Source organism: Buceros rhinoceros, unplaced genomic scaffold (assembly GCF_000710305.1).
Source record: "Buceros rhinoceros silvestris isolate BGI_N320 unplaced genomic scaffold, ASM71030v1 scaffold4248, whole genome shotgun sequence".
NCBI classification, from domain to species: Eukaryota; Metazoa; Chordata; class Aves; order Bucerotiformes; family Bucerotidae; genus Buceros; species Buceros rhinoceros.
The window spans coordinates 1-14,702 of record NW_010428449.1 but is presented as its reverse complement, the minus strand read 5'-3'; the positions used below and the strand labels follow the sequence as shown (position 1 = coordinate 14,702).

The following is a 14,702-nucleotide window of genomic DNA, read 5'->3' as shown; positions in this document are numbered from 1 at the left end:
AGGCAGCCTCACTGACATAGTGTAGAGGTTGCTGGTTATTTACCCTGCCCTTCTTCCCACCTGGATCTGCTAGATGCTATAACAAGAATGCTTCTGGTCCCTAAGCTTGCCTGTGTAGGTCTGTATCAGATATCTGTTCTCTGTGCACTCCAGAATGCAGTGTAAACCTCAAATACATAAAATTCTCTTTTCCCTGCAGACACATTAATCAGCTACTGCTCTTCATCTGAGGAGTCTCTTCCTTGTCTCTTGCGACAAAGAGTAGTGATACAAATAGTTGTTAGCTATTCTGAGTTCCTTTTTGTGCAAAGTGTTACTTAACTTACAGTATTTCTTCAAATGTGTTCTAAATATTAAAGTTTGTTGCCAGTGTCAGTTAATAGTAGTGGAAACTTTAGCTGAAACACATGTGAAGTGATTTGTAGTTAGTTACTACAGTGGAGGTGAAAGTGAATATACGTAATTCTAAAAATAATTACTTTCTATTTTATTTAGTTTATAAATTGAGAAGATCATGAAGACAGAATCATTGGAGATTTGAAATTGAACAATTCAGTTGGGTAGTAAAATTGCAGTTTAATGTACAAAAAACACATAAATGTATGTGAAATACAAAAATCTGCTGCAATTACCTCCCAAAGTGAGGTACAATACAATAACTTTTAATTTTGCTTTGTTCCAAATATAAATGTACAGATGTCTATACTTTGATATACTTTCTGTGGTAAAGGTGGAATTCTGATGAAAGATACTAAGATACTTGGCATACGTACCATGGATTATACCGTACTTCGAATCCGCACCCTGAAAAGGGATAAACAGCACATTGTGCTCTACGTTATGTATCTCTGAATGGCAGTAATGCAGTTTGCTTTACAGTGTAAAGAATGTTATACCCAGATAATAAATAGTGAAAATCTCTCCTTGGGGAACAACTGTACCAGCTCTGTGTGGTCCAAACAGCTGGTAGTCTTCTTGGAGAGCTTGTCTTTTAGCATTGTGCTCCTTGCAGGACACTCAGCCTGACCCAGCATCAGCAGGCACTGCTTTGCGTACACTGCAGGGACAACAGAAAAAAACATGTTAGGAGGGAACGGCCAAACAAAGCCGAGGGGAGAGCTCTGCTTGAAATGCCTTGTGGAAGGGTTATCTAGGAAATTTCTAACAAAACCCTGTCAGAATTAGTTTCTGAAGAAAGGTGCTGGAGGCCAACTGGAGGAATTCAAGTCCATCTGAAAGTACTGTTTGCTAAACTATTTGTGTGCTCAGTAACTGTAATATTTAAGCTATAATTCCAATTTCGTTCACTTCTAGAGTATTGAAAGTAAAAACTATGTGTCACAGTTGTAAATCTAGAAATTAAATTGCATGTCCCAGTAATTTCTTGAAAATCTTAAGGTTTTTCATTAAAAGAACTGCTTTCTAGACTTTACTGAGTTTTGTGGGTTTTCTAAATTTCTGACTGAAAGTTTTCGGGAAGTAATAGTTAACAGCTAAAAACAGTGTCTTGGAACTGATTAAGGAAGGAAATTTAATTTTGATAAAGACATGATAGACTGAAGGATGGATTCAAAACCTCATTTCCAGTCATGTTTCAACAATAAATTGCTGTCTTCTGTAAATACTTGTTTGTCAAGTGAGATTAAGATTTGTCATGTAGTTAATATTTTGAAAGCTTTTAATTTCCACCCTTCCCTAATATACAGCAGTTGAATACATCTATCATAAGAGATAGCTTTCAAAAAAACAACAACTGAAGAGGCTGTTGCTTACTAGTTGAAACTGTTGCTTACCACTTCTCTAAAGCAGCTAAAGTCAGAGGCGAGTGATGGGCACACCTTACTCAGCTTACAAAAGTACCTGGAAGTTACAGAACTCAAACTTTTGATCCTAAACCTGATTAGAACCTTAAAAAAATACCCAGATACAGTGGGAGGAAAATGGTCCAGTGACATGTGAAAGCATTGCAGAGTATGTGGACAAAATGTTCTTTCTGTGGGTTTGGTACACTGCGAGTAGATTCAACAAGAAGGCATACAGGAGAAATAAGCAGGTGAACAGTTAGCATCATTCACTGTTTCTTTCACTGATTTTCGTGAACGTTCCCCTGAACCTGTTTCATAAAATAAATAAATGGGTATCTTAAAGCACTGGTTAATCAACTGCATGTGCTTTTCCTAAGTAACGCAGTGCGTTTTGCAAGTAATGCATTTTTTACATAGGATTGACTGTAGATCTCAAGTAAACTATGCATTCGTGTAAGTATTGTTTTTAAGACTTCATTTAAAGTCTGGATATTATACTGCTGTGGATTAGCTTGTTTTCTGAATATTTACAACTTCTGCATAATGTTCTATGCTTTTTACTTTATACAAGTTGAGTAATAAGAATAAATGGAAAGTAGGCTTTACTCCCCAGTGGCTGGTTTTAATATACTGCAGTGTTGTAATATTTTTTTACTTCTTCACTCAGTTCAGCCAACCTCTCACCTTGTCACTGTACCCATTTACGTGCCAATACTGGACTTAATTTCTAAGATGGATTACAATTTCAAATTACTTGTAAATTCTCCTGACTTACCTACAATTACAATTCCTGTTCCTTACTTAACCTCTTTCCCCAGCTGATGTAATATTCTGTACTTACTAACAAAATAGATTTGTGAATTTAGGAATAGCAGAAGAAATGAGGAGATCTAGTGATAACTAGAGACAGCACAGAGTCTGATGAATCTCCCAGACCAGCCTTTGGCCAATATTCCTCTCCAGTCAGTGGGCACTTAGTAATGTCAGTGAATTAGAATGCAGTTTAGGATTAAGGTAACCTGGTATAAAGAAGCTTTCATAACGTCTGCCTATTTTGTATTTGGCTTTTGCTAATGCCTCAGTTTCATGAATATCAATAATTTTCTATGCTTTTTATTTGGTGTTGAAAGTGAATTTTTTAGTACACTATTGACACAAAGAAGCAAGAAACAAAACGAGAGAGAGAGCATACCTGAATAAAGAGGAAATCCTTTCTTACAGCTTTTAATATATATGGGCTATTTGTTGAATGCTAACTGTGTGCTGAGGTGAGGATGCATTTTCAATAGTTAACCTGCGTACGGATTTAAAACCCTCATTTTACAGAGGTACACCCGATCCATGAAAGTATTTGATCTTTCACGATTTTACTATTAAAATCTATATCTATTGTGTATGACTCTGAGTAAAGTTTAGTGTAATATTAAGGAATTTAGCGAACAATATCTTTTTACAATTTATGTTTTCATTTTTCATAGGAGACTCCAAAGTATGGTTGGAAGGAATACTACTCTTGTGTGATGACTGTAACCAGTGAACATCTCAGAGATCTATGGAAGCAATTTCGGAGACGGGATATGCTGAGATAAAGGAAGAAAGAAGGATTACCTGCACTGGTTAGAATTATTTATTCCTCTGAATTCTTTATGAAGAACAAACTAACCCAGGTGAACCGTGAATCTTCCAGCTGCAGTGAAAAACACAAGACTTCCTTTTCACTCAATGTAGTGATCCACTCTTGCAACTGCTTTTAAGTATGTATTTTGTTTAGACAACAAACTATCACCTGATTGGCAGAAGTCTTTTTTTTTAAGAATAGATTTTGAATATTATTTTTGTATTGTTTTGAGACATGTTTGTCATTTAAAAGAAAACAAAAATAAGTTTTACACCTGGGTAGGCAAGTGTTTTGGCAATTAAGAGAAACTGTCCCTCATCGGCTTAGACTGTGAATTTGCTTTGAGAAGAGCGCTATTAAAAGTTTTGTGATAAATTGGGAATGAGGATACACTTAAGTAGCATAACAAGTATATACAAGTTGAACGTACAAATTAACTTCTTAGAAACTAACAAGGCTGTTCCTTTAGAAAGATTAAAGCTGTTATGGTTATAATGTGAATGATAGGTATTTACCTAGGAAGGGTACTGTATGGGCTATGATGTTCAGATTCTTCAAGTCTTGCTGTTATGTTTATTAAATTAACCTTTAAAAAATTTTAAAGATTTAAAATGTCTTACAAGCAGTATGTGAAGAAAAGTCAAAATGTTCAAATTCACGTTAGGTAACACTCACTTTGTAATACTTACTATAAATTTTATTGCCATACATATAAATTCACTGATATATTTCTGGTAGAGTAAAACTTAATATGTTTCTTGTGAATAATGCACTTTTATATGACGTAAGATGTGGCACTGAGTAGAAATTATAGTTGTTTAAACCGCTACTCTGGGATGCAGTATCTGAAAAACAGATAAATAACTTGTGTTTGTGTTAAAAAAGCAAAGCAAAACATGAACGCATGCAGCAGTACAGAGCAACGCTCACTAAGATATTATTTGAATGTTATGCATCAAATACTAGACATAAATTAGGCCTTACAGAGGTTAAGGAGCCTACAGACAATCAGCAGCCACTATGCCCTTTCATGCCCTGTAGGTTTAGATGTTACTGAAACAATGGTAAGGACACTGTTACATTAGGTTTTCATATTCTCTAAATTTTTTCTTTGCTATTCAGCAGCAGCATTTCTCCTTATTCTCTTTCAAGATGATAGTTAGGTGGTGTGAATTAAACCCAAACAAACACATATTTATTATATCCTTCTTGAAAAGGTTCACTGGACTTTAAATAAATCTGTATCTATTTAGGAACATGAACTATTTCTTGCTGAGTATATACACACTAAAACTAACGTCTTAAAATGTTATTGGAAAGGCAAATATTTGGTGGAGTCTGACAATTAGAACCAAAATAATGGTTTTAAATGTTGTATTACTTCAAATACCTGTAAGCAAATTTCTCAAAGTTGTATTTAGTGAAAGTGTTGCTCAAATACCATCTTATATCACATGTGAATAGAAAAGATGTATAGCATCTTTGTAAGTACACTCCAGTTTAGAAATATTTAATTAATAGTAAGATTTATCTCTGCGAAAAAATCAAAATAAAATTTAAAAAATGTTTTTTAAGACATTCCACTCTGGTAATCTTACCCAAAAAATGTGCTAGGGGTGGCTTTTGTCTGAGAAAAAGCCATTTTGGAAAGCTTTTGAAGGATACTACTTAATATTTCATGATAAATACTTACCAAATTTCCACCTTAGCATCCTTAAACTAACAACAAGAAAAATTATATCAATTGGAATAAAGACACAACAGAACAATCCATAAGCTGCAATCCCTGTGTGCTCATTTAGGGAATTAATTGTATTCAATGTATTGTCTTGATACACAGAACTGTCTCACTGCTCCTTGTCAGCATATCCAAAACCCAATTTGTACTTCAGTGAAGGACAAAAAACGGGATGAAATTACAGGGAGTTATTGAGGGGGTCCTCTCCTTCCTCTTCATTCACTACTGCCCGCTCACAGTGATCCTCCCCATGGAGGAAGCAGCAGCACCATCTTCATTTGGCTCCTCCACTGCCCTAGGCAATAGTGCACTTTGCTTTTATGGCTGGCTTGAGACAATTTTGTCAGTTTTCTGTATATTTTCTAACAATAGTCACTTAATATAAAAGAGAATGTGAAAGTGTCAGAGTAGTTTTTAAAAGTATTTTTTCTCATGTTTAATAATAAGTTATTTAAATATGAATATATGCATATAATATTGTTCATTTCAAAATAAATGTACTTAAATAATTTTCTTTGCAGTGTATATTATTCAAATTCTTTTTCATTAAAAAATCTTATGTGTAACATGTACGTACAAGTGCTTTGAATTAAAGCATCTCACCATCACCAAAAAATACACCTTTTTTCTTCTTTTGGCTGCCTCTTTAGCTAGCTTTGCTTTTCTGCCACAGAATTCTCTGTAAAAGAGACAGGTGAAAACAAAGCAGGGTAACAGGACATGCCATCTGCCATGGAGGCACCCCTCGGAGAGGCAGCAGTCAGTGTGCTCAGTAAAACCGTGTTCAAAATCCTTGTCAAATTCCTGGCAGCAGGGAAACCGTGAATGCTGTAACTAAACTGTGTAATAGTTGCGTGAGTGAAGGCTTTTTGTAAAACCAGCTCTTGTTCTCTTCTGTCAGTTAAGATAACTGTAATAACACATGAAGATACTCAGTGGATGCTTAGGAACTGCCCGCTGATGCCCAGAGCAGCTGTAAATTGTGATAAAATGGTAAACCTGCAGCTTTGGGTGGCTCTGTGGTACTAACTTTTGTCTGAGCTCTGATGATTTCCTAGTTGCCAGCAGAATATCCCATACTGCAAGCTAATCTTCTGATGTTCAAAATCACACTGGCAGTTTTCCTCCTTGCACATTTTGACAGTAAGTTGATACAAATTACTTTATGTATGCCATAAAGTTATCAGCCTGAAAAAAAGACATACTGTTTAACGGTGACTTGCAGCATATTGCTGGGTGTACTGCCTGGTTTTCTGTAGTTATTTGATCTCCTCTTTTCCACCTAAATATCAGGATAAGGATGTCTTGAAACAAAATGAGAAAAAGATAGAGGAATTTTTTACTTTGCTTTGATTCAGCATCGTATAATACTGTTTACATAATGATGGGGTTTCACTGTTTTGTCCCACTGAGGACACTTTCAAGACAGTTTGTATCAAAAGAACTCCAGACTAATACTTGCATAAGGAAAAGAATCAGACCAAAAGCTCAGTATTCAAAAGATGAATTTCAAACAAAACTAATTTGTGGCAATACCAAGTGTGAACTCCCCTAAAATCAAGCCAAAACTACAATTTTCTAATATATGTAAGGTCTGAATGATCAGTATTTTTCCCTGTATCTGAAAATACATGAAAGCATTTGGCACCCTGAACCTGTCAGCAGATGGTGCCCTTGGATCTATTACGTTCCTTTTCTTACACACACGCTTAAATACATGGGGGTGTGCTTTAATCTTGAATGGGTAATCTTAATTTTTACCACTAGTTTGACTTATAAATTCCTCCCACAGAGAAACATTATTATTAGCTAAAAGACTTCCATAAAAATTTTCATGGCCTGGCTTCGCGAACGAAGATCTGGGAAGGGTTTTTCCCACGCTCACTGCAAGTGATGAGTGCACCCCTTGGGCCTGCCCGGTGGGTTTTTTAGGTGAGGTGCAGCGTGCGCGGAACTGGCTCCACCCTTTACACCTGAGGTTCATCTGCCAGGGCCTAGCGAGCTTGGATGGTGACAGCGAAGTCCTCGGGTCATAGGTTTGGTTAGAGTGTCTTTCTCTTAGATGATGGATGCCTTACAAGGCTAAACGAGCTCCATCTGCCCGGGTTTGGAGTCAGAGTTGTCCTTCTCCTAGGATGGTTGTCCGAAGGCCAGTGAGCCCATCCTGCCCATGGACACACTTTGTCTGACCCTTCAGCTGAGACCTGTCTGGCGTGGGAGACCCCACCGGAGGCACATGCCACCACCAGCACAGCTCTCAACCTCACAAGGGCATGCAAGCTCCTTCCCCACGACAGTGGGGTGCCCGTGAAAGAGTCGCTGCTCTACCTCCGGACATCACAGACACGGGCACGGGGCGGCCGGGGCCTGCCAAAAACGGGAGTCCTGGAGGGTATAAAAATTCTAGTACCCACTTGAATATCTTAATATAAAATACCTACTCTTATATATAAACGTTCACAGAAACAGCAACATAGTAAATATATTTTAAGTTTTAGCAATATGTTTCTTTTTATTCATAAGCAAATAAACTATTACTCTGTATGTGGGGGTTTTTTTAAAGTACGAAGAGCTGAGTTATCTATTTATCTGTCCACCTTGGCTTAGAATTTAAATGGAATGAATATCATTGCACAGGAGCTTTTCCAGCTTATGCTTCATAAGGTACCCATTGCAAGTAACTTTGTATTTAGTTTTCTTCTGACAAATTTATAATCCTCCTCCTTTTTAAGCAGCCATACCTATAAGCCATGCTTTTTTAGTAAGTGGTTTTATTATTAAGTGATTTTAGGGGATTTGCCTGAGGTTGTAATCTCTGGTTTGAAGCAAGGAACTCTAACTCAGATTTATTTACCACTCTGATTATTTATCATTCAGTGACTCAAACCAGATTCAGAGACTACCATCTAGATTGAAAAGAGCGTACTGCTGTAAAACTTTCAGGTATTCAAATCTCTGCAGTAAAATACCGAGCCTTAAGTGAGTCCACCTAGGCTCTCTTAACAGATGCATGCAGAGAATTGCACAGGATCCAGAAATACCACAAACTGATTAAAGTCAGCAAAATAACTAATTAACTGAGCAGTACTGAGTTTAGGGACGTTGTCAGGTGTTACTCCTGGAAGCTGTGCATTCTTCTCATGTGTGAGACGGGGGGTGAGATGGCTTAGAAATTCAAACAGCCAGAAAACCCACACTTGTATTTATGGTTGAGATTCAGTGAAAACAACTCCCTGTTAACAGAAGTGCTGGGGGCAGCATGAGAGGGCATGGAAATATATTGCCTGGAGCAGAGATGGAGAGCAGGGCAGTGGTAGTGTGGATTCAGAGAGATTTGAGCTGCTGGGGTAGTTGTGATCAAATTACACTTCTTGGCAGAGAAAACAGCTTATAAAGAGAGTATGTCCTTGCGCTTGGAAACTGCCTGACAAAACCCTGTAAAAGGAGCAGGGACTGGAATCCAGAAGTGCCTGTTTTGGGCAGATACCCTGAGAGGATGCCAAAGCATTTATTTTCTCTGGTCCTGCGAATCAGATCCTTTTCTGTATCATTTTATAAAGACAGTGGACGAATTGTCAAAACTGGCCCACATGCTGGCAATTAAAACACTTCCATGGGAAGTGGAAATAAATTGTGGTTGTCAGTGCATTCTGTGCAGAGACATATTCTCGGGATCCCCAGCAACAGAAAGTGTGACCATGGGAAGCTATCTCATCCCTGGACAATGATGGAACCTGGATGTGAGACCAAGGTACTGAGTTGCTCAGCTCTGTCAAGGCATTTCAGGGCATTAGCTGTGTAAAAGTAAGGTTTAAATTGCCTTTTAAAAGGTTTAAATTGCCTGACCTAAAAGAAGAAAGAGGCTGCCAGACTGATAGTTTTACATTTAGATGCCTGCTTTTGGAGTCAACCATTGAGCCACATAACTTCTGCTCCCAAAGGGCAGAAACCACAGGATGGGTGCACACAGCTTGGGACGTCACTAGATGAGGTATGGTTTTGTATGTATAGCTCTGCAGGGACTCTCCAGTCTAAGAGTCATGATTTTTGCCTAAGTAGAGACATGAACACTAGAACTGCTTTAAATTTTTCCTGTTTTTCCCATCTTAAGTGGTAAAAGGGGAAGCAGCAAGAGAATGAAAATTCCAAGATGAATATGTCTGGGGAAAAAAAAAAAAACACTGCAGTGGAAGAATTACTGCTGAAAGTAACAGAAGAGTGGGTGGATAATAAGCCCAAATATGACTTTAAACAACTTCCTTGAAGGCAGGCTTGACAAATACAGTATTGTATCAATCCAGGCGTAGCAGTCAAGAAATTCCAGGAAATACTTCATTACTTGAAAAGGAGCTAAATGAGCCTCTCCTGTGGAGAACAAGGCAAATTTCCACATTGTGGAAAAGTAAAACAAAACAAAAAAGTAAAAAAATAAAAATCATATGCCAACAGTTAAGTTGGGGTATCCAAACAGTTGCAAATAATTAAGTACCCAGCTAGAATGGAGGGAGGTCAAGAGGATGAATACACATGGGCCAGTCCTTCAATTAAAATAGAGCTGACACCTAGACTGATACTCGAGAGGCTACTGAGCTGCTTGTTTTCACGTAGCTGAGAGTCACAAACTGTACACAGATGGTACTTGACTCCAGCTGGGATGCAGCATACATTTCCTAAGTGGTACCTTACACGGGAGACACTGCAGAGAGATTTCTTTTTCTGTGTGTGGTAAGCTAAGCGTGATCCAACACCCAAACATTCTGCAGAGAAGCAAGTGGCACATTCACTGTGGTGAAGGTCGAGAGCGTCCCTGCAGAGCTGCTGGTTCACTGAATTAGTGCTGAGTGCCTGCCTGTGTCTCTGTGTCTATGGGTATTTCTCCTTCTAGCTGCTGGTCTGTGTAATTGCACTTGTGTGAAGGCAAATATTGATCCTCCTGTCCTATGGTCCCTCCTCTTGCTGCTCCACTGAATATGTGGGACATGTGGTGGAAAAGAAAGTATTCTGCCATAACAGATTGCTTGCACAGAGAAGGACACATTCAGAGTCTGTAACCTGTAAATTCCCGGGCAGATTATCTGAAAAACACTTCTTAAATTAAGAGCATTTTGCTTGTCTGTTTATTTATCATTCACTGTATTCTGCATATACTTAGTTCAGGATTTTTTTAACTGACCAAATATTGAAAGGAATACTGTGCTTTAAAATTGTCAGAAATTTATTACAGGATTGTAAAATGAATCACACTTTATCATTTTCAAACCATTACAGCACAATACATCTGTGACATCTTAAAATGATGTAAAATATTGAGTCTTATTATTCCACACTTAATTGTTGTAATGATAGTCTTAATAATTCCATGTAGTGTTATAGCTGAAATTTGACGAGCTGGATGCACATACAGTATTTCCAGCTACTCATCATAACCATGAATGGACAGTAAATGTGACCATCTATGGCCAGCCTTGGGTTTTAAATCTGCAGGAGCCTAAATGAATGCTACAGTAATTCCCTGACAAATGTTCTCTTACTGTAGAACTGCAGTATTCAAATCATGTACACATTAAGAACACTTGTTAATTTACATAATCTCTTTTGTTTCTTTTGTGGCTCATTTTACTTTTTTTATTCTTTTGAAATTTTATGACCTTTCAAACCAGTACAAATCTGAGCTCTGAAGAGAATATGCTATTAAACATCCTTCCTCACTGGAGAGTTCCTTCTGGTTTTCTGCCATTACTTTTTGAAATTGATTACGAAGAACTCTTTATCACATCTTAATAAAATACGTTCAAGCCATCTCTAGCTTCATTAGACATGTACAAACCTTCTACTGCTGTTTCCTCTAGACAGGTGACTTAATAAGATCAGAATTGCTAGTACAGCTTCTTCCTTCTCGCATGCACCAAAATGTTCTTAACAGCTACCCGTATACAGTGAGCATTGCAGACCTGCAGCATGATGTGACTGTAATTTAGGTATCTAAGAACAATTAGAACTACAATGCAATTTTTTTTATCTGAAGTTGGTTCAACAAAGCAGAGGCCCCTAGACTTGCACAGAAGTGTTTTTAATCAGGACTGCACGCTAGGGTACCAAGATGACTTCCTTTGGCAAAGGAAGCCTTGTAAGATTTTGCACTCTCCGCTTCTCTACCTGAACCCAGCTGGAGTGTGAGTCCTGTATGTAGGTGCTGTTGCCATGTCCACTGGTGGGTCAGAGATGCCGGGTGCCTGAGTGGGACTCCAGTGGCCAGGCAGGAGCATACCTGGCCCTGGAGCTGCGGGTGGCAGCCCTACATGTAACATCCCTTCATGCTACCTAGGTCACACAACCTGATACAGAGAATAGTCAGACGTCGTAATGTGTTGTGAATTAACCTCTGCCAGCAACCAAGCACCAGGCAGCCATTGACTCACTCCTCCTCCTTCCAGTGGGATGGGGAGAAGAATTGAGGAAAAAAAAGGTAAAAATAGTGTGGCAACTTGTTGTGATATTTGGCACCCAACCTCTGCCATCGAGGGTCATTTATACACTTTCTCTAACGTAGAGGATGCAAAAATGGCACTTTATTACGTAATGAACAGGGTTATATAATCTCCCAAGAAGCCTCGCCCATTGTGGGTGGTTACTGCATTCCTGTAACGTAAGCACATAAGCACGTAATCTTCCAACCGCCCACACTGCCACCCAGTGTTCTGCAACAAAATAGTGGCTTGAGATAAGAACAGAATAATAACAAAAGTTAAATAAATAGTAATAATAACAACAATAGTAATAAAAGATATTTTAAAATTTAATGGAAAAGAATATAACAGAGAGAGAAATAAACCCCAAGACAAGTGATGCACAATGCAGTTGCTCACCATCCACTGACCAATGCCCAAGAAGCGATCCGCCCCTCCCAGCCAACTCCCCCCAGTTTATATACGGAGCATGACGGTCTATGGTATGGAATATCCCTTTAACCAGTTCTGGACAGCTGTCCTGGCCACGCTCCCTCCCAGCTTCTTGGGCACCTCTCACTGGCAAAGCACGGGGAAGTGAAAAGTGCTACTACTCGGCAACAACTAAAAAGATCACTCTATGATCAACCTTGTTCTCACACCATATTCCAAGCACTGTACCAGCTACCAGGAAGAAAAGTAACTCTATCCCAGATGAAACCAGGACATAATGTTAGAAACGTATTACAGAAGAGACACTTTTTTAAAAATCCACGATATCCATATACCTTGCCTGAGGAGGAAAGCATTAACAAAAGGGAAAACCACTCAAAACAAGAGTATTTTGTTTCAGTTTGCCAGACACTCAAGCCTCCCCCTCAAGTCCTAGCTACCCTCAACCCAGCTCTTGACAAGAAGAAAAGCCTGTAAATCACCTTAATTTCCTCTGTCTTTTTCTTGTGGACATTTCATACAAGCATCAATAAACAGTGTCCCAAGTAACCTCTCCCGTTGTAGAGATAGGCTGCCCGAGTATGGTCATTTGGGAGATCTGTCCATGAATACCTAGTGGTTTAGATTATCCCAGGATTTATGCAGGTCATACCACGGAGGAGGAAAGGCTCAGAAGAAATATCGATCTCCTCATGACCCATCTGGAGAGTGATGAGCATCGTGGAGGGAATAGAAAAGCATGTGAGGAGAGCGAGCATGAAGGAGAGCTAGAGAACCCACATCCACGGGGAGAAGCCACAAGCGCAAGGGCAGGAGAGAGGGATTCGTTATGGCTCTCTGCCCAAAGGACGCCGCAAGGTAATTGGGGTAATCAGTCAGGGCAGGCTTCTTTGTCCCAACTAAATTAAAGTGAGGTTTGCCTGTTTACTTCACTAAATGGGCTAATTTTGAAGCAGAATTACCATGATCTTGGAGGTCTGGTAGAAGAGGGTGGTAGTGGCCATGGAAAAGTTAGAAAGCTGGACTACACAAGTCCATTTCCGTGAAGAGGTAACAAAAAGCCTCTGACCAGAAATCATATTATACAATTTGAGGTCTTTGTAGCACATCATCTTTTTACTTCCACATCTCCAGCACACTGCCACCTCTCTATATACATCATTTTGTATAAGAACTATTATTTCAAATAATTAATGACTACGTCAAAAAGTTCTCTCTAGTGTTTAGCATGTGTTGTTCACAAGCCCCGTATCACATGCAGCATTTTACAGCAATTTATTGGAGGAAGCTTTTCATAGCCAAGAAAGATTCAAAAACTAATTCACCTTTATGCATCCAGCATCCATCCAGCTGCTAACTTCTCAGGGTACAGTCGTGTGCCCCTGGAGACACACAGCACATCAGGTGTGTCCTCCTTTGTACCTGAGAGGCCACTGTCAGGTATTTCCAAATAAGGGTGAAGAGCCATCAGATTAATTAAGTTGCCTTCATTTCTTTTAACTTTTGCCAGTAAAACATGGGGTATGCCTTCAGGCAGTGGTAATCATACTCCTTGTACTTCTAAAACCTGTTTGGAATAACCATGCATGTTTTCATAAAAACACGCTGAAGTCAAATCTTATAATTGTTTTATTAAAATGTTGGCCTTAGTGAAGACTTACATAATTAATTAAGGTAGAATAAAGTGCTTTTATTGGCTATGTCATGTTGGGTTTGGTGCCTTTCCTCTTGTTTTGTGACATACAGTATGTAGGAATATAAAATTTCATTTTTCGGCACCATTTGCTGAATCTCTGCTTTCTAAATGTGTAACACATAATTACCCATTATGCGGAATCTTTCTTGAAGTTATTATGTTCCAGTCTTTCATTGGCATGGTATTTTGCTCATTTCTCTTCTTTAATAACTATACATTGCAAAGACGGTTTCACCGAGCCATTCACAATGGTACGTGAGTCTTTTCCTTGAGCAGGCAAAGGTGATGTGCTGCCATGGGATGTGTAATACTCCCCTCCATGCATCACCCTGTGTTCACTCTCAGGTTCACCGCCGCTAACTGAAATTCCTCAGCCCAGTCTTACCATCATGAGGGGTGCACGCCTTACATAAAATCACCGCAGCCATATGGTCACCTTCATTTTCTGTCCCTTCGGTAGAGCCACTAACAACTCTGTTTCGTACTCCGGAACCCGGCAGCACACCTACTATTTTTTTGTCTTATTTTCTCTATTTTTTTTTCTGTCTTGCAGCCTGGTTTTAATCAGTGGCAGCTGTGTACCTTCCAGGTACGTGATTCCTCAGCTTTGTGCGTAGTCTCTCGCGTGTGACATTCTACAATCCTTTTTTTCCAAGTCTAGACACAGTCTAATCAGCAGCCCTTTCCTACGTACCGCACCGCTGATGCTCCGAGAGGCTCCAGTGGATTGCAGGAACAACACAGGCCGTGCTCGGCATTTCTGATTCCGGAGCGGTAACTCCCCAGCAACTTGGGGGCACGCACGGCAGCGCAGTCTGCGTTTACTATGACGTTCCGCAAGTGATTCAGTACAATGCCGTAATGTAACGCGTTTCTGGGAGAGCGTGGGTCATCACAGCCCTACGCCACCCTCCCTCGGCCGAACAGCGGCCAGGAGCCGGGCCAG

General features: G+C 39.3%; 1 protein-coding gene across 1 annotated transcript in view; it reads left to right on the top strand.

Annotated features, from left to right (window-relative positions):
- Positions 1-3,941, top strand: part of MICU3 (mitochondrial calcium uptake family, member 3) — a gene marked incomplete at its 5' end in the record, with an annotated part of 41,860 nt that extends 37,919 nt beyond the window's left edge. Inside the window, one exon of the mRNA XM_010142257.1 lies at positions 3,284-3,941. The remainder of the gene's footprint in view (positions 1-3,283) is intronic.
- Between the last annotated feature and the right edge of the window lie 10,761 nt (positions 3,942-14,702).